General features: G+C 56.8%; 1 protein-coding gene across 1 annotated transcript in view; it reads right to left on the bottom strand.

Moving 5' to 3' along the window:
• The window catches only part of FAM20C (FAM20C golgi associated secretory pathway kinase), a 50,790-nt gene that overhangs the window by 17,024 nt on the left and 13,133 nt on the right, over positions 1-20,633 (bottom strand). The window lies entirely within an intron of this gene.

Genomic DNA, 20,633 nt, shown 5'->3' with positions numbered 1-20,633 from the left:
TGACCCTCATTTGCCCCCACTGTAGAACGGGGTAATTTCTCGCACCTCCCTCCCCACAAGATAATCGAACAGGGCTCTGGGTGTGGCCGCTGACCCCGGCTCCTCCTGCCATCGAGCGGTCAATGGTCACACAGGCGGAGAGCTGGAGGCAGGAAGAATGCCGAGAAGAGGCCAGACTTCTTTGCGGGGCCGATAAAGAAAGACAAGGCCGGCTCCTCACTGTCTCACTGCTGAAGGTTCGGCCAGAATAAAGGAGGGCGGTGGAACCTGCTGGCGGTGACTGCCGGGGATGGAGGGGAAGGGTAGCCACCCCGGCCCGTCATGACCCGAATACTCGGGTGAAATTACAGCCTCCACGAGCCGCCTGCTTAACTCCTGGTGACGTCCCTGCCATCAGTCCATGCCCGCGTGAACTCGGGTCTGAGAGCCGGGCATTGGCTCCGGGGGGACGCCGGCTCTTCTCAGGCGGGGCTGCTGAGCAGGGGACAGCAGGGGGCAACTGTGAGAGTCAGGGGGGACTGGCAGGGAGGACATGGAAAACGCTCCCTCTGCAGCGAGGCCTTCCTGCCATGTCCTGGGTCATGGAGAATAGGAGGTGCTGGTGCTGACTCAGCCGCTTGGGGAAAGAATTTGGAAAAGTATTGAACCCAGTACACCCGGGCTCTGCTAAACCTGGTCACTTGGCAGCCCTTCCTCCCTCCAGGTGTCCCCGGTAGGTGTGCCCAGGTGAGGAGGCAGGTGCGCGCATGGCCCACCCCGGGCTCCGGGCTTCTTCCCGGGTGTGGAACTGTGGACATGAGATGCTATCGGACACGGTGGGGCTGGCCGAGCCCCCAGAGCCTGCGCCTGCCCTGACGAGGGGTGGGGAGGCCGGGACAAGCATTTCCTGGAACAGCACCCAGGGACACAGTGCCTGGGAGTCACGGTCCTCTCAGCTGACTGAGAGGGAGCCCCTCCCCGGACACGCAAGACCCCGAGAGGACCAGGGACCCAAGCAGCCTCTTGGTCTGGCCACGCCCTCCCGGGGGCCGCTGCCCCCCACAGGGAGAAGTCAGCACCTGGAGCCCCCTAACCCTGCCTTTGAGGTCAGAGGGAGCCACACCTGGCCTGGGGCCCGTGCAGCAGGAAGCTGAAAGATTTCTAAGGCTGACTTTCCTGGTAAAATAGCCGCGGGGACTCAGACACAAAGCACGGCGAGGTGACTGTCCAATGAAAGAGGCCTTGGCAGCAGCATCCAGGGGCTAAAGAGGGAAGAAGGGGCAGAACTTGGTGAGATTCAGACAGGCCGGATCCCGAGGAAGGTGCTCGTCCACTCTTGCTCTCTCAGGAAGGCCCCAGGAACCTTAAACCTCTGCCTGGCTGGGACGGTCACCCTGAGCCCCACAGGCCACCAGAAAGCAGGACCTGGAGGGTGGCCCCCCGGGGGGATGCCAGGCACCCCTGACACCCTCAAGTCCCAGGCCTGCTAAACCCTGGGGACAGCCTCCTGCACCTCCCCACTTCCTCTCTCCCCACTTTAGAGGGACTTCCCTTAGCCCCGAAGGAAGCACAATTGAGCTGATTGTGGTTATTCATACTAAAGTGAGAATGACTACCATGTTGACCTCTCCCAGGAAATCTGTGAGCTGAGTACCCAGAACCTCTGAATATGCTGCCCTAAATGGCAGAAAGAAGTTTGCTGGTGTGATTAAGTTAAGGCTCCTGAGATGGGGAGATTATCCTGGATTGATGATCACCCCAGTATCATCACAAGGGTCTTCATAAGAGGGAGGCAGAGGGAGATCTGATTGCAGAGGAGTCTACACTGACAGCTTGGAAGATGGAGGCTCTGGGAGAAGATCTGTCTCCAGCCCGCTTTCCTTGGCAAGGAAACAGATTCTCCCCGGAGCCTCTGGATGGACGCAGCCTGCAGATCCATTTTAGATTTCTGACCTCCAGCACCGCAGGAGAATAAATCTGTGTTGCTTTAAGCCGCATAATTTGTGGTCATTTTTTACAGCAGCGACAGGAAACTAATACAGAATCTTTGGCGACACCCAAGCAGCACAAAGGACGCAGTGACTGAGCGACCTTGGAAAGGTCGTGAAACTCAAGTCTGTTTCCTCCTGATCTGGTCATGCCTCAAGGCTGAGATTTATTACACTTTTGAGAAATGATGCAGAACGTTTTGAGAGGCGGTACCTCTGTTTTCCCAGAAGCCAAAGAAACAGAATCCAAAGAGCATCACGTGCCATCGCTGGCTGTGCGACTGTCCCCGGGGAGGCCCCAACGCTCCAATCCTTGTCCTCGTTTTAACGACAGGGGAGTCTGAGGTCGGGGAGGGGGAAGAGACGTTTGCAGATTCACACAGCGAAGTGGAGGTACTGAGTGGGAACCACATGTCTCTGACCCAAATCCTGCGCTCTTTCCTTCGGGGCCGCCAAAAGTCAGACGTGGCTCCAGCGGCGGGTCCAGAACATCCACTTTCTTACCGGATCACAACCATCTCCCGGCGCTGGAACTCCTCCACGGCCCGGAGCCGGGCACAGCGAGGCCAGAAGACGCTGGCCGCCAGGGCGGGTGTCCAGGCTCACGCGGGGACACTGGGAGGCTGTGCCACAGGCCCAGGGTTCCAGCTGCAGACACCGATCCTGCATCCCCAAGGAAGGTCCTGGCTCCCAGTGCAGGATGCTGACAACAGGTGTGATTTCAGTGGGAGGGAAGCCGCGTGTCCTGTTCCTGCAGACGCCCTTCCCAGTTCCTCCATGCACGTCGTTGTCACCATCCCCTTCCCCCTACAATCGTCGAACAACCGTCACAACAAAATACATCTCCTCCCGTTAGAAGCTGCCCCTCGGCAGTTCCCACTGGTGCTATTAACACCTCGACGTTCTTTAATTTGTGGTAAAACAGAAAACTTTTGCTTTGGTTAAAAATAGAGGAAACTGGCAGCTTGTTACCCAAGCCTGTGAAGGAATGAAAGCCAACGTGTATGGGCTCTGACAAGGAGCTGAGAGCCCACAGTTTATGTGAATTCACTTCCCGAAGCCTCGTGACTCCCTGTGATATGTCCCCATCCTACAGACGAGGAGACGGACGGTCAGAGAGGTCTCAGCCCATAGCAGAGAAGCCCCAATTCAGGGCCGTGCGCACGGGTCCAAGGGAGCCCTAGACGGGGCCTAAGAAGGGTGTGCAGGGGTCCTGGGTAGGCAGAGGTCTGGGGCCGGGAAAGACCATTGCTGGAGACGGTCAGCTGACACAGGCTGTCCCGACTCCCACCCCCTCCAGGTGGACAGGGAATGGGGTAAGCGGCTCGTCTCAGACCCTCGGTCCTTCCCCCCACTGCTGGCCGCATTGTCAGGCCTGGGCGGAGAGGGAAGGGGGCACGCGCTCCCATGTGGACGAGCCACATGCCCGCCTGGCCCTCGGGTTCTATGAGGCAGGGACGACTGTGCTGAGGCCGATGTGATGGGGACGCAGGAGCCAGGACAGAAACCAACAGCAGGTCGTCAGGTCACACCTGGGGAAGAGGGCGGCTGTGGGAACACTGGGGGTACAGACAGCTGCCACATGGCTGTTTCAGAGCTAAGGTCACCCGAGATCCCTGAGCGCAGATGGGAAACTGAGGCCCAGAGAGAGGTGAACCACACACAGAGCTTTTGTGTGTCGTGGAAAAGCCGCTTCACCCTGAACCCTGCAAGACAGAGGCAGAAGGAATGGAGAGCCTGTCAGAGGCCCTGAGGAGCGGCCAAGAAGCGCATCCTCAGATGTCCCTGCACGCACCCCCTCGGCCAGAGACGCACACGACCAACTGCTGATGTCCACAGGCTCCAGCGCCCCATGTGCCTGGGGCTCCCTGCTCACCCTCTCGTTTACAAAGGCAGGTGAACTAACCAAGCCAGGGCTCTCTCCACCAACACCCTCACCAGCCAGAGGACACACACGCGGCCACCTGGACGACCTCCTCTGGGGCCTGTCTCAGGGACCCCATCCAGGGCGTGTCTGTGAGCACCACCCACCATGGTCTCCAGCCCTGAGCTCCGTTAGACGGTGCCATTCCTGCTAAGTCTCCAAGAGACCCCACTGCACTCCGACGGACCCGTAGTCATGATGCGGCCCCTCCCTGCCACCCTGATCCCACAGAGCTGAGGAGCCTGCCTGCTGCTGCCGCAGGTCCTTTGCACATGCTGCCCCAGCCCAGAAGGCTCTGGGCCTGTCTTTCAGAACCCCCTCCTCGACCATCTTTTCTAACGAGCAGACTCGCCCCCACGCACAGATTGGGGCCAGAAGCCAGCAACCTACAGCCCACGGGGTAACTCCAGCCAGTCACCCAATGGCGTACAGTTCTAGTAGGACACGCTTGACTGTTCATGCATTGTTTGTGGCAGTCTCCACACTACGATGGCAGAGCGAGTAGTTACGTCAGAGACCGTCTGGTCTGCGACATCGGGACTCTCTTATCCGGCCCTTCATGGAAGCTTGCTGACCTGGGTCTGAGCCATCTCCTTGATTCACCTTCTCGGCTCCTGCCTCCCTCTCAAATGACCTCTCAGTCGCGGTTTACAGCTCACGGTCTGCTACTGCCTCAAACGGTGCCCAACATGTCACAGGGGCTCGATAAACATGTGCGGATGCATGAGCGTCGACGCACGGTTGCTGAGATCCGTGACGGGTTTCTGCTCCCACCGATGTTCTGCAGAGAAGCTGGGTCCTCGTGGAATCCATCAGAGAGCCCACTTCCCAGACCCGCTGTCAGCCACAGTGACTGCAAACCGCCAGGTCCCGCCAGCCCCACAGCCCTGCCGGCAGGAGCCACGGGGGCGTCTGAGGTTCGGCCCCAGCAGGCGTCTAAACATGTTAACAGTCACAGTGACGACACTGCTTACTGAACTCCCGCTTCGTCTCATTGGAACTCATAACAACCCGGGAGCCTGACACTGCTGTTCCCCTTTTTACAGATGAGAAACGGAGGCAAAGACAGATGTGAGAGGCACGGCAAAATCTGCAGCCAGCTGCCCGACACCGCAGAGTCCCAGCTTTCACCCCTAGCTGCCCTGTGTCTGCAGGGCCTGGCATGGGCACGGGTGGGGCCGGGGGAGGCAGGAGCTGTGTCCATGGCTTGTTCCGGGACCTCAGGCAACACCAGGCTGGAGGCAGGAGGACAGGGCCCGGGACGAGCCCACATTCCACGTGGGCCTCCCGAGGGCCCGGCAGCAGGTCCACGTGGCACCAGCCTTGTGGGCCTTCTAGTCACAATTAAGTGTGTAAACCCCAAACCCAGCAAGCCGGGAAACCCAGCTCTGTTCTCAGAGCTTCACACCCACTGACTCAGGAATCACGAGGTGTTATTACCAGACCCATTTCACAGATGAGGAACCAGAGCTCAGAGACATGAAGACCCTGCCCAAGATCGCCGGCCAGTGAGCAGCAAAGGCAGAATCAGGCAGGCTGGCCGGAGAGCCGGCGTCACCACCGCCATCCACACGAGCCTCATGGGGTGGCTCCTTGATCGAAGCACTGGGGGCCCAGAAGGCGTGTGAATGTCCTGAGGCTGCCAGAACAAATAACCCCAAACCGGTGCTTAAAACAACAGGGGCTTACCCCCTCACAGTTCTGGAGACCAGAAGCCCAAATTCTAGGTGTTGGCAGTCGTACCCCCTCCAGAGGCTCCAGGGGTCGATCCCTCTGCCTCTTCCAGCCTCTGGGGCTGCAGGTGCTCCTGGGCTCGAGCTGCGTCTCCCAGTCTCTCCACCATCCCCTTGCCTCCTCCAGTCTCAGGGTCCAACCTCCCTCAGACTCTCTCTTACGAGGACACACGTGATGGCACTTAGGCCGGGAATCCAGGGCGATGTCCTCATCTCAAGACCCTGCTTCATCATGTCTACAAACAAGGCGACACGTGCAGGTTCAGGGATCAGGACCTGACATCCTGGGGCAGATGCCACAGAGGGAACGAGGCCTTGGTTCCCATCTCAGGGCCAACCTTGGGAGCAGACGCTTCCTCTTCCTCCTGAACACACAACGATCCCTGACTCACAGAGAGGAGGCGTGAAGGCAGAAATCAGCCTCTCTGTCCTGGATAATCTTCCCGTCACTCATGCAGCAGAAAACAGCACCTTGTCATTAAGGAGATATATTAAGCTGTTTAATACCAGGTTTTCGGCTGGTGATGTTCTGGAGGAAGGGGATGGCCTCTCCTGGCAGTGACTCCAGTATGACCTTTCTGTCCTCGAGCGCACCGTCGATACTTCCTGCTGACTTTGGCATCACCTGTCCAGGCCACCCGGGTGTGGGGGGGTCGGTGTGTTTGGTAAAACTCGCTCGTCTCGTTCAAAACCTCTGGCCCATTTGCCCATCCAATCTCTCTCGTGATGGACCGTCTGGATTTGGACTGTGCCATCTGAGCTACAATGAAGAGTTCTCAAGCCTCGGCCACTGAGGACAGGACAGGGGACAGGACCTCGAACGTGAGGACGGCAGAGAGCCCAGAGGAACGGGAGGCAGCGGTGTCTGAATTATTTATGAGCCGGCTGGATGTGCTTCATGCATGTTCATCACGGTGCAGGGAGACTGAATAACATGCACTTAGCAGGAAACGTCCTCTCATGCCCCCAGCCCCAGGAAGGACCCTCCCCGGCACGAACCTGGTTCCAACAAGACCTTCTAACCCAGACTCGAAGGGACCCCCCCTGGTGGGGAGTCTCCCAGTCGACCTGACACTGGATCAGCCTCCGTGGGACTCAGCGGGGAGGGCACCCTGGTGATGTGGCAGGAGCAGGAGTGCAGGCCTGGCTGTGTCCTCGTGCTGCTCGCTCACCTGGCTGTGACCCCGTCTGTACACGAGACAGCCGGCAGGGTGTGAGGTTCCAGGATGAGGTGCCGCAGGCGAGGGGCCCGTGAGTTTGCGGGGAATTCTATCTCAGGACTCTGACACACTACCCAGGACCCCCACATGCCATTGGCTGGAACTGCCTGAGATGGGGCGCCGTCCAGCGGGACCTGAGCGAGTCGTGGTGGAGGATGCAGGGTGGCCCTGGGAGCTCTAAAGACGTCGGCTCCAGAGCAGGTGCCCACCCTGCGGCTTCTCCTCAGAATGCACGTGCTTCCACAGTTGGCACCAGCTCCGAGGAACCCGCTGCCCTTTGCTCAGAGCCGGTAATGTGCAGCCACTGTGAACACTGCCTCTCCACCCTCCCACGGCCCTCGGGGTGCAGGTGCCTCAGTTGTGCAGGATGAGGGAGGTGGCTTCTGGTCAGGGGGACGCAGACCCCACACGTTGCCCCCATGCTGAGCCATGACACTGGCCGCCACGGCCACCTCCCTCCCTAGAGGTAGGGATACTGGGGGCCTCCCCGACCAAGCAGAGGGGCCTGAGCCCGAGCACCGTGCAGTACTGCAGAGCAAAGACTCAGGATTCGGAGCTTTGTGCTGAGCCCTCCTCTCCAGGACGCAGTGGGCAGGAGGCACCAGGCCAACATCGTGCCAAGGGCAGGGGTTCCTACCAACGTATTTTCTTTTTTTAGCAAAATTTCTCTGACCCCCACGGGCCTCATAATGACCACACCGGGTTTTCCTCCTGGTCTTTTGTTACTCAGGTACCAGCCCAGTTGTCCCCCGACAGCCACACTATGAGGCACGGGCAGAGCCTCAGGACCAATCAGTGATTTGCTGCCATTCAAGTGACAGGACCACCTCCAGATCCGCCGTCCCCCTACCCCTCAGTTCTCCAGGAGGCCGCAACCCCCACGGCTCTTCAAAGGGGGACGCAAAAGGAGAAGTCACTTATTTCTCTGGTTGGGTGGAAAAATTAACTCAGAAGAGACTCTTAAACCTGTTATGGACAATTTAACGAAAACCAATTTAGAAATGGTTCAAAGAAGATTTGTAACCATAAAGAAAGTCTGGAGTCATTTCCATTTAAACATAATTGCAACGACTTAGACATGATTTCAACGCAGAGGAGGAGGAGGATTTGCTCGGATACACTGTGTTTTAAACCCCCTGCCGTCAGCACATCCAGCTTCACAGATGCGACTGAGGAACGGAATTAAAGTGGAAACGAACGCGCTCTCTCAGTTGCCCTGAAAACACAGGCGCACAGGTCTCTTCTGTGTTTGGGCTCCCGCAGCTCACCATTTTACTTAAAGGTAATAAAAGGTGAGGATGCGACCCTGCTCCTGACCGTCTCATCCGTGGATTAGACATTTAGCACCGAAGTTACTGCCCAACATCGTTTTCCTCCAGGAGGAAAAATAAACAGAATCCAGAGGTTGGGGGCTTGCACCACAGCCCCTTCTCTGGGCTCCTTTAAGGAGATCCGTGGTCTGTAAGTTTCCTTTTGGGGCATAAAAAACCAGCAGACCTGATCAAACTCCTCCTGGAAGAAACCCCGACTTTCACTTTCTTCCAAGGACAAGGAAGATGGATGGAGACCATGTTTCATTCCCTCCCTTAATCTTCTCTCCTTCCTGACAATTAGAATGACGCCCACATACCAGCAGGCACCCAGAGACCAAAACAACCAAGAAAAATATGAAAAGACTCTCGATACAGCCGCTCAAGAGAATGTGTTTGGAAAAAATGACTAGCTTGCTCTGATTTTAAACAAAGGAGATAGTCTTTCCCAGAAGCCCCCAGGACATATGTGCCATAGTCGGCGAGGTGGACCAGCCCGACAAGGTGGGTGGGTGGCCTGGGCCCCGCGAGAGGCCCCGGCACAGATCATACCAAGGGCGGAGCGGGTGCCGGCCCAGAACCAGGCTCTCGGAAGGTTTTACTAAGTTTTCACCATTAACTCATTTCCCTGCCAGGTTCTCTGCACCTGCTATACAATTGTTAATAATTTCCTTTTCCTTTCATTTTGTTCAGCAAAGGAATTCCCAGCTGCCAAGTGGGAAGCAGAGAAGACGGTTAACTTCTGCGGCCGGCCGAGTTCACGAGGTTTTGGCCGACAGTAAACCATCGGGTATTCGGAGCAGCCAGAGTGACCTTAGCTGCTGGAGAGGCCGGCCCTGGCCGATTCGGGCCGTCAAGAGCCTCGGGCCAGCAGGACTGCCAAGTGCCAGTGCTCACAAGCCAGGCACAGAGCCGCAGGGGCGATGGTCCTCGGGCGCTCTGCAGCTGTGTGGCCATGGGCGGGGCTCCCGTCAAGAACGGGGGACGATGACAGCTCCCTCCGGGCTGCAGGGAGGATTAACTAAGAGGATCCTTGTATTGTGCCCATCTGAGCCAGCACACGGCATGTGAGAGCGGATGCTGTTGCTGTTCTTGAGGCCTCTCCCTGGGATGCACTGGAACTCCGTGCGGGTGGCGTCCAGCCGGCCTTCCCCATGGGCTCGGAGCTCAGTGGGCCAGGGCAGAACGGGAGGCTGTGTCCTCCACAGTCAGACGTGGCGACTCTTGGATCCCAAGAAAAAGGCTTGTGGGGGGCCCCGGGAGAGAAGCGGGGTTGGTGAGGCAGAAGACCCTTCCCCAAAGATCCTTCTAGAAGACTCCATATGGAGCTCCTGGCAAAAGACCCCGCAGATCAGGCGAGCCCCCTTCTGTCCCCAAGGATGCTTCTCCCACAGTCTGTCTCGTTGAGCTAATTAGAATCCACCTTGTTCTTGGTGATGGTGGAATAGCGGGCTCCATGCTGCCTCCTCCAGGCTCTCGTTCCCCTCTGGGCCATCACCCATACCAGCCCAGGAGCTTCCTGAGAAGCACATCAGATCCCAGCGTGGCCCCCCAAAGTCCCAGTGTGGCCCCAAAGGCCCTGCACGGCTGTCCCTCATGGCTCCCCACCACACCCTGGGTTCCAGCCACGCTGAATCGTCCCCTGTGCCCATGTCATCCTTCCCCAGTGCCTCCTTCAGCCAACTCCTCCTCATCCCACGAAGCCCAGATCCAAAGAACTGCCCCATCCCCAGCTCAGCCGAGGAGGCTGCTGCCCCACCCTCTGCGGGGTCTTCTCCTGTCCTTGCTCCCTGGGTGTGGCGCTCAGGGAGCCCCAGAGAAAATGAGCCGATGGCCATAAAGCCTCATTTTCTTGTCAGAGGTGCTCCTGAGCGGGGAAGCTAAGTTAGGAGCCAGGCGGGAGAATCACGCCCATCCACTGCGTGGAGCTGCCCCCGGCTCCTGTCTAGGGGGCATCAGCCTGTTCTGGGCCCTCAGCTCATCCTGCCCTCCCCTGCCCTGTGCCGGCTGCTGGCCTCAGACCTGGGACCCGCAGGTGGATGGTTGCTGGAACCTTCTGCCCTAGACCTTCACACGCCTGGTTTTCACCTTGCTGTTCAGGCCTCAGCTTAAATGCCGCCTTCTAACCCGTGGCCTCAAGCTGTACCTGCATGTAGGCAAGGAACCCACGAACACAGGTAGAAGGGTAGAGAGGTAGAGAGGTCGGTAGACCGTCTCTGCCTTGTTGCTCGGCCTGACTCCTCTCCACGGAGTTCCCTCTGAAACACTCCTGTTTATCTGTTTACGTGTCTATCAACTCGTCTCAAGAATTCAAGCTCCATGCCAAGCTCCAGGCGGGACCTTATGCGTCTGGTTCACTGCTGAACACTCGATGCGACAGCAGCACCTGGCCTGGGAGGCACTGGGCAGCAGCCCAATGACCGCGCCAGGCCTGTGGGGACACAGGAGGAGGAAGAAGCTAATCATCCAGATTTACACGGGGCGGCTCTTCACGCCTGGCCTGGGGCTCTGAGCTCAGCTCCACAGCAGCCCAGATGGGACACAGGGTCAGGCTGCTCCTTGTTGAGCGGATCACAATCAAATTAAGGATCCCAGCCTGGCATCCCCATGGGGGAGGATGCTGACGCTCCTGGAAGCCAGGTGGCCCCGTCCCAGCCAGAACGGGAGTGGGGAGCGGGCCTGGAGGCTGGTCCAAGCCAAGCATGGACACAAAGGGGTCCTTGTCCATCTCTGGTCAGGCCAGGCCCTGCTGGCTCCACACCCAGTGGTTGGCTATTGGGCACTCTGTTTGCCTCTGGGGCCTGGGAAGGGCACCAGCACAGAGAAGACATGAGTTATTTGTCAGCAGAACAGCAAATCCTTGGAAACTCCTCACCGCTTGCTCAGTGGTCCTCAAAACTCGATTATTTCCCCATATGGCGCATGTGCCTAGAAGTCTTCTTGCCCCTGGACAACTCCTAATCACCCTACAAGACCCAGCTCAGAGGTCTTCTCCCCAGTTGTTCAGCAGCCGAGACTCCTTCCTCCCCACCCTCTGGCCTGGTACCGCTTCGCCACGAAGTCTTACACAGGTCTGTCCACCCGCCAACCTGAGCCTCACCCCCAGGAGCTGTGTCAACCCAGCCCTGAGCACCCAGCACAGTGAACACAGGACCAGACATGACTGCCAGGTTCTTGTTGCCATCAGTGAATCATTCTCTGGAACCTTCTATCTTAGAGCCTCACTCGCCATCCACACAGCCTGGTGCCCACCCTTAGGCCTCTGGGCTCTGAATGTGCTTGATGCCGGGGTGGGTCTCAGCGGCCCTCCAAAGCCCTCCCAGGTCAGCTCTGGGCCTCAGGACAGCAGGGCTCATGGGGGAAGCCTGTGGCCCGAGTAGGGTCAGCCTTGCCACTGCTACAGGCGGGGAGCACTGGGGAACAGTCCCTTCATGTCCTGACTGTGCCACTCGTTCCTCCAGTGATTCTGAGATCACTCCCCACTCCCCAGGTTTGCGCATCTGTACGACACCTCCGTTTCCCAATCTCTATCAAGCAGTGACACCAGCTTATGGGGCCCTGGGAGGGAGGAGTGACATGGGTCACGCACGGAGAGCCGGGTGGGTCAGACCGGCAGCCGCACGGTGCTCACAGACAAGACACAAGTTCTCAGACCCCCGCCGCCCTCCCTCAGGGACCAGGCACCGAGTCTGGAGCCCGAGGCTCCCCTGAGGTCCACAGGGCCCTGTGTACCTGGGGACATTAGACGGATCAGGTGACAGTGTCAAAGGTGGACAAACTGCACGGCATGGGGCAGTGGAGGGTGCAGGGCCAAGCTGGGGCCCTTCCTGGGTAAGCACAGGAAGGCCACACAGTGGCCGGCTGAGGTGATGAGACCAGGCCACGGGGTGCAGAGCAGAACGGCCCAGCTACGCTGTCTGTACTTAAACCCTCCAACTGCTCGCTCAAGGAGAAAAAGAGCCTGTGGGATCGACTTGGGCCGTCTTGCTGATGTGTCCCAGCATGCCCCCCGTGCGACTGTGACCCCGGGTCACACGGGTGTGACCCCGTTTAGGATCCACACGGCTCATCTGACCGCAGCATCAGAAGGAAGTTAAAACTAAGAGCAATGTTGTTCAACCTACGTATCTGCAGCTAACAGACAAACAGGTCCCGGAGTCTGATACACAGTCCAGCAACTGCAGACAACAAAACTGTATGATTAACATTAAACTGGCTGAGAACAGATCTTAATTGCTCCCGGCACTAGGAAAAACAATTACATGACTCAACAGAGGTATTGCCTGGGGCGGGGGAGGGGGGGGGTGTAAGGCTGCAATGGCAATCATGTTGCAATACCAATGTATCAACTCAGTATGCAGTACCCCTTAAACTGATACAATGTTACATGTCAGTTATATCTCAATGAAAAGGAAATTCTCTCTGTGCCCTGAAGCCAGGGGCTTTCTGCCTCTGGGGAGGGCAAGCACAGTGTTTCATCTCAGCCTCTTTAAATTCTCTCCTTGTAAAAGAGATGAGGGAAATAGCGTGCAATGGTTTCACATTTTTATAACAAGGAGCAGAGCCCCGGGCCATTGTTAAACCCACTGAGGGGTGGCCACGTGGGGACCATGGAGACCCCACCACAGCCTCTCGGCCCTGCCTGGGCCCCAAGGGAGGGAAGGAGGAGGTGTCAGGGAAAGCAGCACCTCTCAGTCGTCTGCCTGCATCGGACAACCGTTCCAGGGACAAACAATGTCACAGAGTCAAGTCCATTATTTCAGGAATTCCTGCCTGTGATGGCCCCAGAGCAGTACATGCCACGTGGTTGGGAAACTCGGGGTCCCCAGGCCGGTGCCCATTCCCCTCAGCTGCTCACGACAGCCAGATGAGGGGCAGGGCCTGCTCAGGGCCACAGGGAGCTGGTCTGGACCATGTATCACTAACCCCGAGGAAATGTGAGCACCGAGCAGACTGCATGACAGATACTTTGACCCCAACTGGACACCGGTTGTGTAGGAGGCCTGGCAGGGCCTGGAGGGACAGGGAGTAGTGTCAGTGGTCCCCAGTGCATGGCCCCCTGCATGGCCCGAGGGCCCAGGGAAGCTGACACCAAGCTCCAGAGTCTTCCAGCCGCACCCGCTCACCCTGCCAGGGGTGCAACCAGCCCTCGTCCCCTTGGCCCCCTCAGCCGGGTCCGGGAAGCACCTGCCTACAGCCCAGAGCAGTCCTGGGTTGTGGAGAGCAGCCCTGTAGACCAATGTCACAACCATGGGGGACGAGGCCCTGCGGTCCTGGTTCCTCTTAGCGCACGCTCTGTGGCTTGCTGCCTGGGCCGGGTGGGCCACGCTCAGTCAGGGCAGGAGGGAGGCTCGCGTTTCTGCATTTAGAAATAATGTCATAGCCTGCAAATCTTTCTGCAGCTGTCTCTGTTTATGGGTCTCAGCTGCAAGGAATTCCTGGGCCTCAAAACAGCTGTTCACAGACGGTTTCCCCGGGAAACGTGGACACACATGCGCGTGCTCACACACACACACACACACACACTTCTATTCTTTGCAGAAGGAAAGAAGAGCAGATGAAAGTGGGGAGGTTCTGCCGCAGGCAGAGGACAGTCCGCTTTTAGCCTAGCCCCTGCGCCTAGGCCCGGCTGGCAGAGAAGAGGTAAACCAAGGCAGATGGGACGTGCTGGGCGGGGCCCTGCCCCATGCACCCTGAACCCGGCTAAACCGCAAACAGGAGATGATCAGAGAGGTGAGGCCTCTGCACCACGAGCGGCGCCTCCTCAGCAAAGACACCCGGCCCAGCGAGGGGGCTCCGGGACTCGGGGCCAGCCCTGCCTCAGCCTGACAGCACCCAGCGGGCCTGGCACCTGCCAGCCGAGACCCTCAACGAGAGCCCTGGCCTGCCACCCACTCCATCTACCTTGAAACCCTTCTGATCCTCAATTTCCTCCTCCTTGAATGCCAGTTGGAAATAATAACACCTACCCCTGCGGTCGGAAAGGTCAGAGAACTCGATGTGCTGGAACTGTCACCCGGTTCCGGAGTGCCAGAGCAGACACTAAAATCCCAATAAACAGTGGAGATGAGGAAATGGCTCTCCTGGGCCCAGCGTGGCGGCTCAGGGAGTCGTTCTTCCACCCGCCACGTTGAGGATTAAAGAAAAGGAGGGAAAGACGAGCCCACGGAGGGAGAAGAAGCCGCGTGTTGCTCTGCAGGCCGGTCCCAGCTGACACGCGTCAGCTGCACTGAGATGTGGACACAGGTGACCCCCAGTGCCACTCCGGTCGGTCGTTCCAGACTGAAGAACTGAGAGCAGGATGGCAGGGGCGCTGCTGCCCCCTATGCAAGGGGAGTGAGGACCCATGGGCCAGACTCAGGGGCAGGCCTGGCCCTGGCCAGAGGAGTCGGGGCATTCACTGCCTGTGACCCCTCCAGGCCCTGCGTGGATGACCTGTGCCCCCATGGCAATCCTGGACATCGGGATCCAGACCAGGCACCAGACACCGTCCTGGTAATCAAGTGTAGACCTCGGGTACAGCATGTGGACAGCTCTGCCAGGACCTACCGCAGCTCAGCACAGCCCGACCTGTGACCCAACGCTGCTCTCTGGGCATATCCACCCAAATGCCTCCAGAAGTACAAGAATGGCCGCAGCAGCTGTATGAATAACATCCTCAAACCAGAAACAACCTATGTGTCCATCAACAGGGGAAGGGATAATCAATTGGGGTGAATTCACACAGCGGAATAAGATTCGATGACGAGACGGATGAACCACCACCAGACGTGTCTCGCAGATGCACAAGGTTCCACTCACAGAGCCAGGCGGGGTATCTGTATCCCGGGGAGGTGGGGAGTCACTCTTGGGGGGCAGAAGCTGGAGGGCGCGAGGGCCCAGGCTTGTTGGTTCTGCTCTTGACCTCGGGGCTGGTTACCTCGTGCTCAGCGTGGACTCCGCCATGATTCATGCACATTTCCATGCAGATGTTAAAATCCAATAGAAATGAAAATGTTTAAAAGGTGAGGAAATGGGAAATTACGATAAGTGTTGGTAAAATTAAAATTTTATTGGATTTTACCAACACTTACAATATTTGCTCTCGATCTGATCCCATCTCTCCTCGTATGACATCCGGAAAAGGAGGTCTCGGGTTGGTGGGTGAACTGATTAACAGTCAAGATTAAAACTCTTTCCTGCCATCATCAGAGGCAGTGAGAAGAGGTGCTGGGTGTCCATATTCATGTCTCACCTGGTGATGTAACAGGGTGAACTGTGTGTCTCCAAAGGATACGGTGAAGTCCTGACCCCCAGAACCTGTGAATGAATGTGACCTTATTTGGAAATGGGGACCTTATCTGCAGGTGTTATTGGCTAAGACAAGGTCACACTGGAGCAGGGTGGCTGCAATTCAGGGCCTGGCGTCCTCATGAGAAGAGGGGATGTGGACACAGACTCACAGAGAGAAGCCGTGTGAGGACAGAGCAGGGACCAGAGGGAGACGGCCACAGCCCAGGACGCCCCGGAGCTGGAGGAGCAGGAAGGACCCTCCCGAGAGCCCTAGGGGAGAGCGCGGCCCTGGACACCTGGATCCGGACTTCTGCCTCAGGAGCTGGGGGAAGATAAGCTGTCATTGTTTTAAGCCCCCAACCTGTGGTCCTTTGTTCCAGTAGCCGCAGGACACGCTCACAAGTGTGTACGCAGGTGTAGAAGTCAACTGTTATTACAAGTTCAGGAACAAGCAACTAACCTACATTTACTGACGGTGAAGACAAGGTAGTGGACATGCCTGCTTTCAGATCTAAGTGGGGAGCACAGCCCCCCAAAAGCACTGAAGTCAGTCAGCCACTGGCCTCTTTCAGCCCCACCTTCTGCTGGCCTGTGACCCTGGGTGACCTTGGGTGCCCTCAGCACATCCCCTGCCACTCTGAGCTTCGGTCTCCTCATCCATGACGAGGTCTGTGGGGTCTCAGTGGCCCCATTATGTGAGACACCATGTGCCAGGCTTGGCAGGGCTGTTTCTGCACCACGACCCCACCCGGCTGCCGGCGCTGCCTTTGGGGAACTTTCCGCCGTGCCCAGCACCCCGAGCCTTGGAGGACAGGTGCTCATTCAGCCAGACTCAAAATGACCCATTTCAGATTCACTGAGCCTGACCTGCGGGGTTTTTCTCTTTTTCTCCTCTTTGGCGAGCACAGCTGGCTCTGCAGAGCACCGGCGATTAGAGCTGTCAACACGGGTGGCGTCACTCTTATTGTTGAAGTTGTTTCCCTGAGAAGCTGCCCAGGTGGGTGTATTTTCTTTCCTCACGGCCTCTGAGGACACTTTCGATCCCAAACCACACACAGGCACAGGAGGCCCAGTGTCCGCTTCGCCGTTTGGCTCAGACGCCAAGGAGGTGGCTCTGCAGTTCTGGTTAAATGGACCTTTAAACTGGCCTCACCAGGCACCAGGGCATGACCCGCCTGCTGGTGGTGACCCGAGCAGATCACGTCTGAGTCCATTCCAGCCGGCTCACAGCTGCCGTGCTCTAAATAGCCACTGCCCAAGCGCCCCAATCATTCATCTTCCCTCTATGTCTGCAAAACCGAGAGCCCCAGCAATAATCCAACAGCAAGGCTGACTCTGGGAGGGAACGCAGATCCCTCCCTGGAGCTCCCGCCAACCCATCAATCCACTTGGGCTGGGAATCATCACCTTTCCTGCCCTGAGACACGAAGGTCCAGAGGCAGGGACCCTCGGCCTCGTGCAATCCAGCCTCATATAATCCAGCGTCAGGAACCGAGGCCCAGAGAGGGGAAGGGAGTTTTTTGAGGGCACAAAGCAAGGAAGTGGAGACCCGGGATGTGACAGCAGACTTGTTCCTCTGGTTCCTCTCCTCTTTGCTCCAGGTGCCGTGTGCATTTCTCTGTCTGAATGCCCCCAGCCTGCCCCCGAAGGCCACCAGCACCTTCACCCCCTCAACCCCACCACGTCCAGCCACACGGTGCCTGGGGATCTGCATCTCCTAAATGTCTCAAAGCCACACTCTTCCCTCCACCCTCGGCCTCCTCCGTCTGTGGCCACCATCATCACTCCTCTGACACCTGATAGAGCCCCCTGCTCTCCCCACCTCACCCTCGCAGAGCAGCAGGAGCAGCCTTTTAGCAGGGCTGACGATGCTCTTGGAAAAACCAAACATCCAGCCCAGGGGCCCCCAGCGTCCAGCCTCAGCCGCCTCTCTCTCCAGCTGTCTCACCCCCTCACATCCTGTGCGCAAACCCAGGACTGTTGGACAGGGCTTCCTGCGACGGTGGACGAGTTCTTTATCTGCACTGTCCAACGTGGCACCACAGCCACGTGTGTCCACTGATCCGTGAGACATGGCTATTGAGATCGAGGAACTAAACTGTCCTCATTCCACTTTAATTAACTTCAATTCCAACAGCCACATGAAGTGGTCCCTGTGTCACAGCCCACCGTACTGGACAGGGCAGCCTCTTGCCCCATGGAAGCCTTTCAGTTGAGAATGCACCACCTCCTCCAGGCTGGCCCCTGGCCTGGAGTGAGAGACCTTCACTTGATCTTCACACTCTTCCCTGGGCCTCGGCTGGAGGTCACTTCTGGGACACATTCCAGTCGCCTACCAAGCCCAGCCAGCCCTGGTCACGTTCAGCTGGGAGGGCGGCTGCTAACGTGCTCGTGTCTGCCACCAGCTGCTCCCTCTCTCCTTCTTTCTGTGCACATCCAGCACCAACTGCACCAGCCCCTGTGCTCCCAGGCCTACATGGTGACACCCGCTCCCCATCCTGCCCCGAGCACCGAGAGCCAGGTCTGAATCATGTCTCTATTCCCAGAGCCTGGCACACAGCCAGCCCAGGGGCCCAGGGAGTGTTTGTGGGTTAGCCGAATGAATATTTCTGCCGGGAGGCAGTCACAGCCAGCGTCATGGGCATGCCCGAAAGGTTCCTTTCCAAGAAGCAGGTTGAAATTTGTTGCAAAGAGCCTGTGCTCCCGGTGTGCCCGCCCAGCTCCGCCCCACCCTGCTAAACCACAGCTCCTTGCTGCTCCCTTCAGAAAACTCAGTGCCCTGCCTCCTACACTAAGCCAGCAGAGTTGAGACCTCAAGACTCTTCCTACAATGCCCTTGTTGATGGATGGGTAAACCGAGTCCCAGCGAGGGGCAGGAATTTCCTAGAGGTCACAGGAGACGGCTCTGCCCGGCCTGTCGGCTCTGTGGAGGCACCGGGACTTCCCAACTCCAGACACGCACATGGCTTCACCATGACATACCCAGCATATTTATTTTTTCAATACTAAAACTTAAATACTGCACCAAAAGCACGTGCAACAACAACAAAATGGATAAATTGGACATCCTCAAAACTAAAAACTCATACTCCAAAGGACACGACCTATGTGACAAGGGTCTTATATCCAAAGAACACTTACAGAAAGAACTCTTACAACTTCCTAACAAAAGACAACTAAAAAATGGCAAAAGATCTGAATCGACATTTCTCCAAAGAAGATCTACAAATGGCCAACAAGCACAAGAAAAGATGCTCCACATCATTCATCACCAGAGAACTGCAAGTCAAATCCACAAAGAGACACAGCGTCACACCCACCAGGAAGGCTCTGACCCAAAGGGTGGACGATAACAAGTGTGGGCAAGGATGCAGAGAAGCTGGCGGGATCATACAGTGTGAGCTGTGGTGGAAGGCAATCTGGCGGTTCCTCAAACAGTTAAATTTATTATTATACGATCCAGCAATTCCACTCTTAGGTATCTACCCAAGAGAAATGAAAACACATGTCCACGCAAAAACTTGAACATGAACATTCATTGCAGCATGATTCATGTAGCCGAAAAGTGAAATAATCCAAATGCCCATTAACTGATGGAAATATAAATAAAACGTGGTCCATCCACACAGTGGAATATTACTCACCCATAAAAAGGAGTGAAGCACTGACATACGCCACAACACGGATGAACCTTGAAAACATGATGCTGAGTGAATGAGGCCGGTCACAGAGGACACATATTGTATGCATCTATTTATATGAAATTCCAGGATAGGTAGCTCCATGGAGACAGAAAGTAGGTTAGTGGTTGTCCAAGCCCAGAGGGAGGGCAAAGAGAATTGAGTGATGACAACACTGTACAAGGTTTCTTTCTGGAGCAATGAAAGGTTCCAAACTTGTTTGTGATGATGGATGCCCAATTCTGTGAAGATGCTAAAACCTATTGAATTATAGGCTTTACGTGGGTGAATTGTACAGTATGTGAATTTTATCTTGATAAAGCTGTTTAAAAAAATCTTACTTACTTTAACCCTAAAGCAAGAATATCCAGGAACTCGAGGGCTACTGTCTAGTTATATATTTTCAAACCCTATTACAAACATAACCATTAACTTTAGATCGTCCCTCACATACCACATAAATTACACCCTGCAGGACCCCCCAGCCCACCTGCCACCTCCTCTGCTGTCGCTCTTCTGGACCCTCTCAATGTACATCCTTCAAGATCTTGGGGGAAAAATACTTCCACCTAATTAATTCACAATATTCTATGCACAACTTAGAAAGCTGTTATGAGCTCACAGAAGAAAGTTCTTCTTAACGAGAACTAGTAATCACACATTTTGATTTTTTAACACTACGGTCATAAACCACAGCTGTTTTCCTACTCACACCACAGCCATTGGGGGACCTCAGGTCCTGGGTCCAGCCCCCGGGGGTCATCAGGGGAGGGGAGGCTGCTGGCAGTGGGGCACAATCGATGCCGGACTTGGCTTGGTCAGTGGAGGAGGGTCCCAGGAGCCAGAAATGCCTGGACCTGACCTAGCAGGAGCAGCAACACGACCAAGCCAGGAGAGACGACGTCAGCAGCCTGCAAACCCCCCACCTGCGCCCACGCTGCCCGGCTGGGGTCCTCTGCCAGGAGCACGCTGCATGCAGGGGAAGGAGCCTGGGCTGACATCTGGTGCCCCTGGCCCTGCCCTGGCTCTGGCCGTGAACACGTCCTCTCCCCTTCCAGGCCTCTGCCTCCCCTGCTCTCCTCTCATCTCTGGGAGCAGCTCTTCCCCAGGCCTGTGTGAGCAATGCTCTCGGCCCCTCCTCCAGGCAGCACCAGATCAGAGAAAGGTCAAGCGGATCCTCGGGGAAGCCCCAGGCAGGGCCGCCTCCCCTCTGTGCAGTCCGTCCAGGACATCTGTCCAGAGGAGCAACTGGGCCTGAACGCAAATGCATGTTCAGCCACAAGCTGCAAACCAGCAGCTACATTTTGTTTGACCTGCAAAGTATCTGAAATGCTTCCGAGTTCCTTACCATCATTTTTAAAATGTGAAGATTAAGCAGAAAAAGTATCCATGTTGCTGGTTTATCTTGAAAATTAGAAATCAGGCCAGATGGCCGAGATCTGGTGAACCACAGACAGCTGCCCCTTCCGGTGGGGCCCATGCCCTGCAGCTCGCCACAGCCCCCACCCAGCCCAGCAGCCTCACACA

The sequence above is a fragment of the Ceratotherium simum genome, chromosome 26 (genome assembly GCF_057802395.1).
Source record: "Ceratotherium simum simum isolate JZ-2026a chromosome 26, ASM5780239v1, whole genome shotgun sequence".
Lineage (NCBI taxonomy): Eukaryota > Metazoa > Chordata > Mammalia > Perissodactyla > Rhinocerotidae > Ceratotherium > Ceratotherium simum.
Note: the sequence above shows the minus strand (reverse complement) of the source record. Positions and strands in the feature narration are given on the sequence as shown.